Source organism: Miniopterus natalensis, chromosome 2 (assembly GCF_054644295.1).
Source record: "Miniopterus natalensis isolate mMinNat1 chromosome 2, mMinNat1.hap1, whole genome shotgun sequence".
Lineage (NCBI taxonomy): Eukaryota > Metazoa > Chordata > Mammalia > Chiroptera > Miniopteridae > Miniopterus > Miniopterus natalensis.
This window is the reverse complement of record NC_142082.1, coordinates 10,247,023-10,261,551: the sequence shown is the minus strand read 5'-3', so window position 1 is coordinate 10,261,551 and position 14,529 is coordinate 10,247,023.

Sequence of the window (14,529 nt, the reverse complement as noted above, 5' to 3'; positions counted from 1 at the left end):
CAAGCCAGGAGCGGTGACTTGCCACTGCCTCCCTGCCCACCCGCCACAGAGAAGGCGGCCTACCCTGCGATCTAATGGGCCCATAGTTGCAAAGAAGTAGAGGGCTTCCTTTTTAGAAAAGAATTGGGGTAGAATATCATCTGGGTTGAGACTGAGAAGATGAAACATGGAGAGTTAATTCAGTTTTTCAAGGACAGAGCCCAGCATGCTGAGCAGAATTTAAATTTGCTGGTGGTAGAAGGTCTTAGCGCCAGCCAGATTGGTTAGCAGTGGCTCACCCACTCGTGCCCCCCCCCACGTTTCCCCGCTCAGAGCTCTTCCCCCACTGCTGAGGAGGTGGCTGAGCCAGGTGAGGCTGAAGGGACACACCTTTCCAAAGGTGTCTCCTTTTGCTTCTCCTATAACACCATTTCCAAAGAAGGAGCTAAAGCAGCAAACACCATACTTGCATTTTCCTAGACTAGTAGTTCATGAATCCTTGTAGTGATATATTCTTTAGTATATAGAAATATTTGCACTCAAGTTCAAACACTGGTTTTTCTATTAGAAATGATGAAGCTCTGGTATTCTTCCTTTATAAACTGTAATTTTGTCCTAATAAAGCAGGAGAAAACAAATTTACTATGACTATATTTAAAAATTTTTGTGGGTGCTTATAATAATTAACATTATTGTTTTTTTATGGGTTTGGTAGTAAAAAAAAAAAAAAGCATGAACCTTGTTAGGTAGAAAACCAGGCTTTAAATCCATACTCTCTGCCTCTTATTAGCTGTGTGCCTTCAAATTAATTAGCCTTTCTGAGACTCAGTTTCTTTATTTGTAAAATGGAGTTAATAGCCTCCACTTTACAGGCAGGTTGTAAAAATTAAAATGATATAATACAATATTACATTATTTTAAGTGCCACATTGATAGGCACTTAAAAGTTGCAATTATTATTATTGTTGTTTTAGTAGCTCTCAAAATTTAGTCCACTCACTTAGTTGACAATGTGTTGGTTTTATATTAGTCTAAACTACCATCCACTGGCTCACAGTGTGAGCTTAAATAAAGCAGGTTGGAGAAAGTTATTACTTATTTTTATGCATTTGTGACTTTTGTCTTCACACAACTCAGAGGGATCTTTTAAAAACACTGGTAAGACCATGTTGTCTCTGCTCAAAATCACCCAGTGGGAGCACATCTTCCATTGGCAAAGTGGCTCTCAACCAGCACTGCCAGGTCTCTGATCTCATCCTGTTATACTCCCCTCCCCTCACTCTGATCCAGCCACACAGGCCTCCTCCCCTGTTCCCCAAACACACCAGGCGTGCTTCTGCTCAGAGGCTTTTCTTCAGATGTTCCTTATGCCTGGAACTCTTTCCCTCCAAGCTCCTTGGTTCAGTCCCTCCAATGTCACCATCCATGTCCACTCTGTTACATGTACATGCACACGCATTCATGCACACACACACGCTCCAGGCTCTGTTCCTGCTTTACTTGTCCAGCGCACATATACCCATTAGACATACCATCCTGATTTAGCTGTTCTCTACTCATCATTTTAACCGCTGTCTCCTCTTCGGAAATGGAGTCTCTGTGAGTTGGAGGAACATGTGACTTCTTACATATCCTGGGATACTTTGAGAGTGAAATCATCTCTATTAATGGTTACAGCAAACTCCTAGTCTATGCAAATGGGGATGTGGTCACCCTGTTCATGAGAGCTGAGATTTTTGACTGTTCTCCCAATGGCATATTTCCAGTATCTAGTTTAGCACGTAGCACCCAGTAGATGCTCATTGAATATCATGATGAGTGTTATATGAATGAATAAATTCTGAGGCCTAAATTCATGTCTACATAATTTCTAGCTTCTGATTTGTTTTCCTGACCCCTTTCTGACCCACCCTTCTTCTCAGTGCTAAGCAGCAAGTCATCCCATTATCTAAAAAACAAAACAAAAACAAACAAACAAAACAACAAAAACCATTAGCATCCTCGTACTTAGAGTGAAAATTCTTACCATTTGCCAGGACCTGCGAGTCCCAATGCCATCTTGGCTTCTCCAGCTTCCTCTTCAGACACATTTCTCAACCTGGCTCCTTAGATTCTCTGAGCTTTCAGCCCCTTCCTGTTCTTTTCCCAGAGAGCAAGCCTCTGCACAGCGCTCTGTCTGCTTCCTAACATCGTGTTTCCTCCGTTAATTTTGCAAACTCACAGTCATCTTTAGTACCCCATTCTCAGAGATCTTGTCACGTCCTTCGGACACCCAGGCATTTTGTTTAGCCAAGGGGATTTCTTCTACATTTTGAAAGAATAATCATTAGGTATCTCATGTGTGTTGCAAGATAATTTATTTGAAAACACCTTAGTATAATACTTCTCCCCCTCTGTGTGTATGTGAACCAAAGTCAACCCATATTCCAGTGACTGTTAGCTTGCATTTGAAGGACTTTAATAAGGATTTCACACTCTAGAGATAGCTATAGCAAGTAGTTCAAATATCATCTGCTCCACAGCAGAGGGTTTGTTAATTAACATAAAGAATGCTGGAAATAGTTCTTCCTTGATGAGATAAGAGTTCTCAGCTAGACAAACTTTATGGACTCTGCCCCACCCTGTGTGAATGAAGTCCTGGAATCTGGCCAACCCCCAGGGTCACACCTTTAGTGCTGAGTCCAAGCTCTACATGCCCATTTGGCCTTTTTACCACCCTCTTAGGCAGGACTGTTCTGCCTAATCTAACTCACAGGCGAACCGATCCTGCACTAGACCAACTGTGCCCCGTTTAGAGTAAACCGTTTATGTCAAGTGCTTGTCAGCACGGTTAGGATAGAACAGGACATCGCTGCGTCTTTTCCTTTTGTAAGTGAATGACCATTTTGAGGCACCTTTGCTTCCAAATGTATGAATTTGTGGCAGAATTGGTTTGCAACTTGCCTTTCGTGTAATTTTTCACCTGGTTAAAAAAAAAATATTGCTGGCCTCTTATTGCTGGAGGGAACAGATATTTACCAAAGAACCGCATAGAGGCTAGTGGTCAGATTTGCATGGGTCACTCTGAAGTTGTGTGATGGTGATATGATCGTGTGTGGAGGCCTGGTCTCCCCACTAAGCCTGTGACCCTTGGAGGGGTCTTATTCTTCATTGTACCCGTCAAGGGGAGTTGGCTCAGCAAATGCTTTTTGAGTGAACAAAGAGTTACTTGACCTTTTATCTTAGAAACAGCAAAAGGAAATATAACTTAAAAGGCTGAAAGAGACCAAAATGGGTAGGGTTGTAAGGGAACAACCAGCAGGGGTGTCTAGATATGAGACTGTTAAAGCTGGGACAGGCCTGCATGGGCAAAGATGGCAGGTTTCTGCTTTCATGGGACTTTCATATGATGAAGACCATGGATGAGTAAATGCATACATGTGGGAATGTCAGGTAGAAATAAATGCTAAGGAAAATGATTGCACAGCTACGTGGGCAAGACTCATCAGGAGGGGACCTTTTGAAGGACTTTTTAAAGAGGAGACATAAGAGCTAAGATTGACAAGAGTCAGTTTGGTAAAAAACGAACACACAAACAAACAAAAAAGCCTGTGATGAAACATTCCAGGGAACACTAATTGCAACTTTACAACTATAGAAACTAGCCAGTTGCCATTATACTAAGATTTTGCATTACATAGTGTTTCAAGAAAAACAGGAAAAAATTTCTGATTTGTATGCAAGGCTAGAAGTCGCCTCTGTGTGATACTACTGGGCCTGTGCATCAGAGGCAGGATTTATCGCTTTATGTAGGAGACATGTTCTATTTTAGAGAAACGATCCTTCACTTTTATATGGCACTTTAGACTTTATAAAGATCATTTACATTCTCGATTATATGTTTTGGTAGATATTGGTTTTAGCCCTAAGATGATTGCATGGCAAATGAAAGAAAATTTAGCTCAAATAAATGGAAATTTGTATAATTATATAAGACTCTGAGAGTTTCTAATTTCAGGCAGAGGTGGATTCAGAGGCTAATAATACCACCAGGAAATAGTCTATCTGTCTCTGTCTCTGTATCTCTATGTCTTGCTTCTGTTTTCTCTCCACTGCGTTTATTCTGAGTTATGCACTCTGTGGTAGCAAGCATGGTTGCCAATACTTTAGGCTACCCACCCTCTCCACGAGGCACACCTCGCTTGGAGATGGAAAGAAAAGACTTCTCTGAGCGCTGCAGCAAAGGTCCAAGATGGGACCTGTTAGTCTCTGTGGCCAGCAGCATGATCACCTCCTGTTGGTCAGGAGTGAAGGTCAGCCTCATCCAACCCACAAAGACTGAGTGTGGGAGAGGCTTGACTCTCAAAAGGAGAGAAAGGGGTGCTGAACTGGCAATGCAACAGGTGTCCACCATGAAATTATTACAACCCTTTTCACATGAGGTTAAGAAACTTGTCGATGTTGCACAGAAAACTTGCATTTCAAGCTCTGCAAACAGGGTTCTTCCCACTAGAATGTGTCGTATCTTCTATATGAAACAGAGGAGAGATGCCCAAGAGAATTCAGTTAAAGAGTGGAAAAAGCACATGATGAGTCATATTTTTAGTGAGCATCTGCTTTACCAAGGGTGCTCCATTTGGGTTGAGACAGAAAGCAACTCCGTGCTTTCTGCAGGGCTTGCTAATGAGATGCCAGCAGTAGTTTGACACAGGTTTTTTCACATAGGCTTGGCGTAGTTTTCCTCGACACATGGCAGATGATGTTATATTTTGGAGCATGGCTGCTGTTGACTGAGGAATGGAAAGCCAGGAGAACCACATGCCACATGGACGACTTTGATGCTATCAGGCAAAAGGAACCAAATCCTTTTGTATCTCTTAACGACTGCTCACTCCACCAGATCCATCAGGTTTCTTCCTTTTAAAAGATGAGTAGTTCATACCACAGGTTTTGAGGGACATCTCAAGGTAAATTTAGGACTATGTACATGCAGATGCAGCACCAAATATTTTGTGAAAATGGCAAGTATGTATATCACATAGAGATGATTCCATTTGGGATATATATGGCCAGGTATAGGTTTCAAGGCAGTCCTGCACTAACACAGAGAAAAATCCACATGTCATGTTGCATATGTGCAAAAGAAATAAGAACCAATGTATGCTTTCTCCACCACTTTAAACTAGTTTTCCCAGGTGTTAAGTATATTATACTTTAAGGACTGCTAGAAAACAACAACAAGCAGTACAACTCCAAAGGCTTTGTTTGTTTGTTTCTACCAGCCATAGGTTGGATCAGATTTTGTCTTCCCTCTGTTTGAGTGTTTATGTCACAAGGGCTCAAAAGCCTGCCCTCAAGTTGTTCTCATTTCTCCCAGGAAACACAGATGGCGTGACTAAAGGATCAGATGCCCTGCTCTGATACACCAAAATTTCTGAGGTAGGTGACTCATCTCATGAAAGCTCTCATTGTAGACTGAGACTTTCATCGATTTGAGCGTACCTCAAGAAATTTCTGTAGGGGGAATGGATGTGTTCCCATCCAGGTAGATGAAAACACATCTTTTCTCCAGAAAATACGATTAAGGACAGATTTAAGCTTGCAGAAACCCAGATCACTGCCTAAAGCCCTGGTGGATTCTGGAATTTATTTTACTGACTTTTATATCTATTCTAGAAGACTGCCCACTCCGCAACCTTGTTTTCTTTTCAGCCTTAAACGTTGTCTGGTAAATGCGCCTCGCCCACCTCTGGACTCAGTGGCACGGTCCTGCTAAGGCCCCCGAGGACCCGGCCTCCTGCTTTGCGTGCCCCCTGGTCCCGAGGAACCGGTCCTCGTCGGGAGCAGCGCCGGCTCTCCTTGGCCATGGGCCCCGGCAGATGGCTTGTGCTCTGACTGAAAGCCCGTGTCTAACCTTCCTGCCTGCTCCTGTGCGGAGCTGCAGCCCTGGCCTGTTTCCTCACACCAGCTCCTCTGTAGATCGCTCCTGGGCCTGTGCTCTTCTGCTCCAGGTGCCCAGGTTCAGACTCCGAAGCTTCCCCGTTTCCTCCCCAATTTACTCTGCTAACCCGCACGAGGAATGCCAGCTAATTCTTCAGCTTCATTCAGCGAGTTTCAAATGAGAAAACTAGGCTTTGGGAAGGGCCTGTTTCAGTCCTTGTCACTCGCTGTTCCTCATAATTACCACATAGAAACACAAACTAACAGGAATCAGAGAGCCCAGAGCCCGTTGTATCATCTCAGTGTCGTAAACTCCTAGAACCCAGCACTCATGGGGGGAGGCTCCCATGTGCTCGTCCTTCACAGGGGTGAACCGGAGGAAAGTCTGCCCTGCAAGCGATTTCTCAGAGTCAGTGCTGTTGAGGAATTCCCTGGGCAGCTTGTTTACAGGAAATCTGTCTGCCTATCATCTATCTACCTATCTTTCATCAATCTATATCTATCTATCTATCTATCTATCTATCTATCTATCTATCTATCTATCTATCTATCTATCTATCATCTATCTATCTATCATCATCTATCATCTATCTATCTATCTATCTATCTATCTATCTATCTATCTATCTATCTATCTATCTATCTATCTATCTATCATCTATCTATCTATCATCATCTATCTATCATCTATCTATCTACCATCATCATCTATCAATCTATTATCTATCTACCTATATCTATCTATCATCTCTATCATCTATCTATTTATCTCTCATCGATCTACCATCTATCATTTGTCTATCATCTATATCATCTATCATCTATATCTATCATCTATCTCTCATCTATCTGTCTCTCATCTATCTATTATCTATCTATCTATCTATCTATCTATCTATCTATCTATCTATCTATCTATCTATCTATCTATCATCTACCTATCTATCATCTATCTATATCTATCTATCTATCTATCTATCTATCTATCTATCTATCTATCTATCTATCTATCTATCATCTATCTATCTATCTATCATCTATTTATTATCTATCTATCATCTCTATCATCTATTTTTCTATCTATCATCGATCTATCATCTATCATTTATCATCTATATCATCTATCTATATATCTATCATCTACCTGTCTCTCATCTCTCATCTATCTATCTATCTATCTATCTATCTATCTATCTATCTATCTATCTATCTATCTATCTATCTATCATCTATCTATCATCTATCTATCTATCTATCTATCTATCTATCTATCTATCTATCAATCTATCATCTATCTATCATCTATTTATCTATCTCTATCATCTGTCTATCATCATCTATTTATCCATCTTCTGTCTGTCCTTTCACCTGCCTATCATCTATCCATCTATATGATCTATCTCGAGCATCATGTATGGATTTGGGGGAGCTATGCTTTTAAAATCTTAACCTATAGCTCAGAGTTCTCGCTGGTGCTGTTGGACAGGAAAATACTTGATAATTTTTAGGGCAACATACAAGACATTGTTATGGTGTCTTAGCTTTTTAGGCTGAGATATTTTTATTTTGTGTCTTCCATCATTAATCAGCATTAAAAAAAATTGTTAGAAAATTCCACTTCAAAACTGAAGCTTCCAGACACCAACTGAATTAAATATGCTTGAGGAAAACTTTTCAGACCAAAATTGAATCATGAAATTTATCAAGTGGTTACAAAATAAGGGGTTATGTTGGTTTTGAAAGGAATGAAATCCATCAAGCTGTTTAGATGTTGGAATACATTCTTCTTGATGATGATTACATGTTAGGATTTAAAAATTTATTTCATTATAATAATTTATGTTGTCAGAATAAAACATAAAAGGATCAGTAGGTCTGGGAAGCAGATATTATGCATTTTAAAAGTGCTCAAGTAAAGCAATTACCTGATAGGCGTCTACTCATATATATATATGCTATAAAGTATCCACAAGTATAATTTGCACACCACGTAGTAATGATGCTCCAGGGACTCTGAGTGTCTCTATTCTTAGGTTCTTGTTACCAGAAATAACTTTCTGAAACTGCTTAGAGTTCCCAAAATAAGAATTCAGGTAAGAAATCAAAAAGCCAAAGAAAGATTAAAAATTTTACTCACAGGAAGCAATGGATGAAACCCATCCACTTTTAGATGTGAGCGCCTCAGAGTCTCAGATGGGACCTAGCAAGGGAGGCAGGGCATGGTGGCTGCTTTCCTGCCTCCTGTCTCAGGAATGAGCAATTTGGCTTAAATTCCAGAGCTCTGGCTTTTACCTACCTGTTCTTTACCGTCTAGTTCAGAGTTGTGTCCTAAAGTCTGGGCCATGGTTCCCACCGATGTGCAGAAAGGCCCTCCGGAGTCTCCCAGGATTAGTGAAGTCTGACCCAGTTTTCTTATGCTAACAGCTCTTTAGGCACGTGGTATTTCTCACTTACTGGGAAAATTTTCCCCTGAGGAAAGGGGGTCTGTGGCCAGCTGGGGCAGTTGGTTAATCCGGTTGTCTAATCCCAACATTTACACTGGATTTCTGACTTGAGGAGTGGATTAAGTTGTCAGTGCTGGAATCAGGCAGAACTGAAACCTGGGTTAAGCCTAAATAAATCATTTTTGTCCTGTGCTCTTAATTAATACCTGTCAAGAGTCTGGGGGAAGATTTGCTCCTGAACATAAGGAATTATTTGAACGTAAATCCCTATTTTAATTTCTAACACATTTTCCCATGGAGAAAAATATGGAAGCTAAGGCCCTGCCTCAATCAAAGGACAAGCCAAATGATCTGCTTCATTGTTATAATTACCAATAATAAAACAATTTGTTTTCTTAACGTTTGTGGGAGAGGTTCACTTTATATATGTTATGATATTAATATTTTTACTGATAAAATTATGTCTTTATTTTCATGATAATAGCTAACATTTATTTAATTCCTCTTATTGCCAGGGCTTTTCTTAGACTATATATATATATTGCCCAAGGACACCCACTTAGTAAGTGGAAGAAAGAGTTGGGATTCTAACCCAGTTAGCCTATTGACAATCTAAAACATCATAATTAAAATAGCCTTAGTTACTTAATAAGAATAGAAAACACTTACTAGGGATTACTATGTAATAGACGCTACCCAAAGTAACTTTTCTTATATTAATGCATTTAATCCTCAAAGCAAATCTATAAGGTATCCATTATTATTCGTGCTTTCATTTTACATGTAAGGAAGAGTAACTTTCCCAGGGTCACACAGTTAGTAAGTAGATGATCCAGAATTTCAACCCAGGCAGTCCAGCTGCAGAACCTCTGTTCTTAGCTGGTATTTTATTGGCTTATTGTTAATACTTCTATGAAAGTAGCACTGATACCTTCATTGTTAAAATAGTAGCATCTAATGTATTCATCAACTATATGTTCCAGGTTCTGAGTTCAGTTTTTAGTAAACTTTATCCCACTTAATTATTTTTAAAACCTCCAAAGTAGGTATTTGAAGCCCATTTTGGAGATGAAGAAGAAATTAGGGAGATCAAGTCTTCCCAATGCGTCAGAGCTAATACATGAACAACTGTAATTCACTCTCAACTCTGATTCTCAGGCCTCTGTTCTTCCCCCACATCCCACATCGACTGTCTGGACTTTCTGTCCATACCTGCTCTGCTACAGTGACAGCGACTGTGGGCTCTGTACAAAGAATAATGTAGTGGGAATGTTAAATACTCAAAAAATCTCTCTAAAAATCAATGGAAAAAATATCCTCGGGTAAGGATTAAGAACAACAGAAAAATCTAGCAGCCCATTAACCTACAAAGGAGCAAAACTAAACTAACATAACTTTCAAGAAGGGAAACTATAAGGAGCTAAAATTTGACTCCATTGAATGACATCAAGAAAAACAAAAATGAACTGAATAACTAAATTATCAAAAAATAAACAAGCTAAACAATTAAAAATTATAATCGATACCACCAATTTTATTTTCATTAAGCTATTTTCAAGTAAGCACATTTATATATGCTATTGTATTTCATAAATATTATACATATACATACACTTCTGATACACATTCAAAATTTGTCATTGATAAATGGCTTCTCCAATTAACTTTCACTTTAAATGATATTAACCAGGCTCATATCTTTCTGGTTTACAAGCTTACTTGTAACAGAATTATTTTCTGCTTTGTGGTATAATAGACTTTTTTTACTTAATAACATCCATAGGACGTTAGTTTTTTTTACATATGTTATTAGTTGCTCACATGTGTACGTGTGACCGTGCATACATATGAGAGAGGTGGTAACGCTGCTTATCTCAGGGGCTAATGTGACATTTACCAGTGGCTCAAATAGTGTCACCACTTCATCAATCATCTTTTATTTTTCCAGCTGCCCCACCATGAAAGTTGCTGAACCAAATCTTTTCAGATACTGTTGTTCTGAACTTGGAGGTCTTTTAAAAATAACTAAAACAATTTGTGATATGTAATAAATAGAAGACTTGAGGAAAATGAGATACAAATTGGGCATTGCTTTTTATAAATATGCAGTCTCTAGATAGGGACTTTAAAGTAATACCTATGGGGCCATCATAACTTTCACTATATTGCTTAGTAATTTCAATAGAATCTAAATCTAAGGTCATGTTTGTTTTATCAGCATTTGCTGACCATTAGATTCCTGAGTTCAGAAGTGCATAAATCCTTAGACTTTGGGGATTTTGTACATGTTCTTAGGAATAAAATGTAATTGGCTTATGTAAATTCATAAATATAATCTCTTTCAATATGTGGCCTTATTTTATATTAATTGACTTTATTTGAAGACATTTAACAAGCGTGTCTAAGTTACTTTAGATAAATATGTTTACTGTTCAAATATTTACTTCTTGTGTCTATAAATAAATCATTAACTTTTATTATTACTGCTATTTTTGCTTCTGTCATCACTACTTCTCCTCCTGGCATCTTAATGGGAATAGACCATCTTGAGCACCATGTTTTGCAATTAGAGATTGTCTTAGGGTGAATTTTCTAAAGAAACTTTCTCTTTTGAAGTCAGTCTTTTATGATCATTACTATTTAAAAACTGATGATCTAATGAAACTTATCGGCAGAATGATTGTCATAGTCAAGTAACTATCAAAACCAAACTTACTTCCCAACTGAAAAAGACAGTTGTCCTGGTTTGGAAAATATTTACATTGTCCTTTTACTTTTCATGTTTATGCAGGGAAGTTTCAAAGCAAGATGGAAAACATTTCTCTCTGAAAAAAAAGAAGATTGTATGAGATGACACAGTATCCTAAGAAAACGATTTAACAAAGATGCATAGGAAAACGTGATTCAATCATTGGCATGTAGCATAACATGGTTTAGCATATTTTCCATGAATCAAAAGCTTAGCTCTGTGACCTAGTACAAGTTAACGTTTTAGCTTGTTAATATCTTGAGTTTTTTAAAATTTATCTTTATTGTTAAAAGTATTACAGATGTCCCCTTTTTTCCTCCATTGGCCCTCTCCATCCTGCCCCCCCCCCCCCCCCGCAGGCCTTCAACACACTTTTGTCTGTGTCTATGGGTTATGCATATATGCATATAAGTTCTCTGGTTAATCTCTTCCTGCCCCCCCCCCCCCCTTCCCTCTAAGATCCCTCAGTCTGTTCCATGCTTCCATGTCTCTGGATCTATTTTGTTCATCAGTATCTTGAGTTTTGATAACCAATCTCCACTATCCAGCTTCTAAGAAGTAGTCTGACAACACTAAGAGCACAACTTTAATTCTAAGTCTTACCAAAAAATCCTGTGCTGCCTTAATGTTTGCTTTTAGTTCTTCGCACACTGCCTTTCAGAATTACAATACTTTATATTTCAATGACACAACATTGATTAACCAGTTTGTGGATTATCCAGGCTTTGCATCAGACTCAGTGTCCCTAAATTTTGCCTCTTTCATGTTGTTGATCCTACATTGAAAAGCACTGAGGAATTGAGGGACAGCAGAAACTGAAATAAGTTACTTTTATAATAATTTGCAATATTTCAAGATTATATGTGAAAGGTTTTATTAGGTAGGAGTAAAACATAGTCTGTCCTTGCTATCTATTGCAAACCATCCCAAATCTTTGTGACACAAAACTATAATGATCATATCTATTGTTCATGAATTTGCAACATAGGTAGGGCTTGGTAGAGATGGTTTGTCTTTGTTCTGAGTGTCATATCTTGGGACAGCATGACTGGAAACTGGAGGATTCTCTTCCAAGGTGGCTCACTCACAGGGCTGGTAAGCTGGGTTTTCTCTTACTGCATGGAGGCTGGGTTCTGAGAGTGATGTTTCCTAAAAGCAGAAAGTGGAAGCTGCACATTCCTTATGGCCTGGGTCATCATCAATTATACATTAGTCGATTAGTCAAGCAGTCAAATAGCTTAAATTCCAGGGGAATGAAATGGGATGCGTACCTTGAAGTGAGAGAATCATCAGACAGAAAAATGCAGTTTGGGGCAAAGTAAGAAGATGTATTAGTTTTGCATAGTCTAGTTCAACTGTGGAACTCATTACTCAGGATAAAATATACATTCATGTAGGAAGGGTATGGTAACAGATATACACATAAAGAAGATTGGATGTAATTGAGGGTGTATCTCAGTCGGGAAACTGAGGTATCCCTTTTCCCACTGAGTGCTGGGGGTGGAGGCCTTCTGATATCTCAAGAAAAAGAGTTTACTGAGACTAGCACAGAAAGTCCAATTTCCCTTAGTGGAGTCATACAAGTGTAGAGCTATAAGCAAAGCCAGTGTCTAGCGTTTATGTTCCATATTGCAGTCAGGCCCAGCTCAGCATCAGGCTGGCTGCAGTCCATTAGTCCCTTGCGAGTGGGGTCCACATGGCTGTGGCCCATGCGGGTAAATGTAGGGGGGCCAGAAGAGCGCTCCCCCTACAACAAGAGCCCTAAGAGAGCCGAGGGGAACCAAAGCGCAAGAGCTCAAGGGAGCAAGTTTCTTTGTTGAGGGTATTGAATATCCCAGCTCTTCCCATGCTTGCAGCGGCCGTGCCCATTCTGGCCAGTGACCTGTTCCCAGGTGTCACTGACAGCAGACACCTTGGCTAGGCCCCCCAGCTTTACTAGGCATGCGTCTATCTCCCCTCCGTTGGACCCCTGGGGAGTATAAAGTTGTAGCTTCCTGGTAAAGCTGACCAAATGACATGCTATAATATTTGGCCTTCCCTCTTCCTTCCCATTATTAATAACTAGGTTAATTACAATGATATCGCAAGCTTTTGAGAAAGATGTAATTAATGTAGGAGACAGTTCTGTGTATTGAGTTAGATTTCTTAGTGACATTTCTCAGACAATATAAAAGTTGAATGGCCATGGACCTGAAGGCATTTCTACTAAGACTAATCACAGTCTTAAATTTGGGGGACCTTTTATTGTGCATAGACTATTATATGATGTTTATTGTCATTGTGGTATTTGCTTATCCACCTTTTCTCTAAGCACTCAGGCTTTGAAATTCATAATCAGGTCCTCAATTGTCAAATTTGTTTTATATAATGAATTGCTTATACTACACATTTGAATGTGAATATACAATTTAGTTTCTAAATTAGAACATTCTGGGAAATCTCAAAAAAAGACACTAAATTTTAAAGTTTTCTGGCCTTCTGAAATCTTTTATGAGCTTCATTTCAGCAAAAAGCACCACTTAAGCCTTGGACCCAGCATGGTTGTATTCTTTGAAAATGTTCCCAAAGTCTATATCAATATATTATGTGTACATTTGAAATGAGGTTACACACTTCATAAACCTATGTTCTGTATTAAACTTCATCTGGGGAAGTCTGTATCAGTTTTCTAGGGTGTAAAGTGATGGAAAAAATGAATCTTGTTTGACTTGATGTTAGCTTGCTTATGAAATGGTCTCTTGAGGGATGAAGGAGAGTGGCTGGAAATTTGTGTTTGCAAAGTAGGCTGGAATCTGTTTAAAATTACCTCCAGATAAGAGGAATGAGCTGGGTAATGAAATGATTTCAATAGTATGAAACATTTGTTTTTAATGTAGAAGTCATTGGACATGAGAATTGTCTGCCTCTCGGTTTTTTCTCTCCCTGACGAGGGATTTCCTGTCCTTAAAACATCCTTTCTAAATTTCAGTTGAATTGCTTGCCAGTGCAATCCAGAAATCTTGTTAGTCTAAGGCGAGAAAATCGGTATTAACTTTCCTCGTGCTAACATTTCCACTATTGGCCTAGGATTAAAAAGCCAAAAGGGGTTCAACCCTGGAAACAGACTTGAAAATAACTGACACCTGTGTTAGTAAACTCTAGGAACAAAATTCCAGCTAAATTCTGAGCATGTGATTTGATTGTCATTGTGAGCATCATAGTTTTTTAATTTTATTCTAATGTTAAAACATGATATTGTCATTTCATGCAAAATATAGTAACACTGTTAGCTCACTGTAAATGTACTTTTCTTTCCAGCATGTATATTAAGGAAATCACTAATCTCTGAAAAAAATTAGGAGGCTGGGTGCAAGAGGTGAAGGAATTAAGGAAAAAATTTCATTGACACAGATAACAGTATAGTGATTACATGAGGAAAAGGGGGGGAGGCAGAAGATG